We start from the raw sequence: 2,474 nt of genomic DNA on the forward strand, positions 1-2,474 counted from the left end.
GCCATGATCAAAAAAAGAACCTAGACACCATCTTTCAAAAAATTATCAAGCAAAATTGCCCTAATATTCTAGAACCAGAGGGCAAAATAGAAATTGAAAGAATTCATCAATTGCTTCTTTAAAAAGATCCCAAAAAGAAAACTCCTAGTAATATTATAGCCAAATTCCAGAGTTCCCAGGTCAAGGAGAAAATACTAAAAACAGTGAGGAAGAAACAATTTGAGTATTTTGGAAACACAATCAGGATAAAACAAGATCTAGCAGCTTCTACATTAAGGCATCAAAGGGCTTGGAATAGGATATTCTGGAGGTCAAAGGAGCTAGGATTAAAACCAAGAATCACCTACCCAGAAAAAACTGAGTATAATGCTACAGGGAAAAATATGCTTATTCAATGAAACAGAGGATTTTCAAGCATTCTTGATGAAAAATCCAGAGCTGAACAGAAAATTTGACTTTCAAATACAAGAAGCAAGAGAAGCATGAGAAGGTAAAGAGGAAAAAGAAATCATAAGTAACTTATTAAATTTGAACTATTTGCATTCTTAAATAAAAAAATGATAATTGTAACTCATAAGACTTTTCTCAGTATGAGGATAAAGGGAATACACACACACACACACACACACACACACACACATATATATATATACACACAGACATATATATATACACACACACACACACACACACACACACACACACCCATGCATATATATGTATGTTTAGGAGGGTGTGTGTATATAAACATATATGTGAGTGTGGACATATGTGTTTTCAGTATACATAGACAGAGGGCACAGGATGAGTTGAATTTGAAGGGATGATATCTAAAAAAATAAAATTAAGAGGTGAGGGAGAGATAGATTAGGATAAATTATCCCTCATAAAAAAGGCAAGAGAAAACTGCTACAATGGAGGGGAAAAGCAGGAAGGTGAAAGGGAATGGGACCACCTTATTCTCATTGAATTTAGCTTAAGAGGGAATATACACTCAACTGGATATACCACCCTATGGGAAAATAGGGGGGTAGGAGATAAGAGGGGGGAATGATAGAAGAAAGCACAGATTGGGAGAGAGAGTAGTTAAAAGAAGACATTTTTGAAAAGGTATAGGTTCAAAGGAGAAAACAATATAAGTGGAGGGGTGGGATCAGATGGAGGGAAATATAGTTAGTCTTTCACAATATACCTACTATGGAAATTATTTGGGTAACTTCACATGTACAACCTATATTGAATTGCTTATCTTCCCCGTAGGGGTGGGTGAGGAGGGAAGAAGGGATAAAATCTGGAACTCCAAGTTTTAAAAACAAATGTTTAAAAAATGTGTTTCTTACATACAACTGGGAAATAATATATATAGGTGCTGGGGTATAGAAATCCATCTTGCCCTACTAGAACGTTAGGGGGATGATGGAGGAGGATATAAGAGAGAATAGATTGGGGGAAGGGGTATTCAGGAGGCTTGCTATTTTTGGGTGGGGAAAGATAGGGAGAAAAATTGTAACTCAGAATCTTGTCAAATGAATGTTGAAAACTAAAAATACTTAAATATTTTTTAAGTACATTAGGAAAAGGAGTACCTCACAGCTCCTGATTTTTTTTTCCATATCATTTAATACTCAAGGAGTTTTCCTGAAGCATGATGAATTCATATTTTGCTCTTAATATATATGCTCCCATCAGCTGATCTAAGGTTGCCTTCCAGGTTACTGATGGCAAAGACTGGAAATTCCAACTTTTCCAGACATATTGAATCTTATAATATGTCCTTCCCAAGAGAGAGATTGGAGGGGAAGGTTTCTCCATCAGTGAAGTGAAGTCTCTTCCTTCTTCCCATCCTCTTCAGGCTACTCCACTTTCCCTGTAGCTCCTCCTCAGAAATATGCTACAAAAACACAATTGCTCCAACTGCTGTAATGAATTTCTTTTCACCTCATTTGAAAGTTTATGGACAATCCTTTGAACATATCCAAGTTTCCTTGGCCTATCTGAACAAAATTCTTGTCCACCATCATTTCAGTTTAAAGGAATTTTCCTATTGATTTCAAGCCTGTAAATTTATCTAGTTAACATATAAAGGCTAAAATGGGGTTGGGTGGTTTTGACTCAAACTCATGCTCTCACCCCCAGTCCCACATGTGTGGTTGTATATGTATACACACATACATGTATGTGTATATATGTATGTGTGTGTTTAGATTGAATCTTAGCCTTGTATGGACCTCAGTTTCTTTATCCATATAATCTTGAGGTTTTATTTATTACTTTGACTTTAAATCTCATAAATATTTGTTTTGTAGAACTCCAGAGAGATTAAAAATGACATCACACTTTTTTTTAAGCACATTAACTGTTGTAAAGTACTTGACCCACAAAACCCTATTATAGATCAAAAGTATTTTACACATAAGTAAAAAAGGGAGTCTTAGAGGTTGTGAGCTGCCCTAGGTCCCACAGCTGATGAGTGT

This window comes from Petaurus breviceps, unplaced genomic scaffold (assembly GCF_028583685.1).
Source record: "Petaurus breviceps papuanus isolate PSGF00001 unplaced genomic scaffold, PetGlider_PUasm1.0 90639, whole genome shotgun sequence".
Lineage (NCBI taxonomy): Eukaryota > Metazoa > Chordata > Mammalia > Diprotodontia > Petauridae > Petaurus > Petaurus breviceps.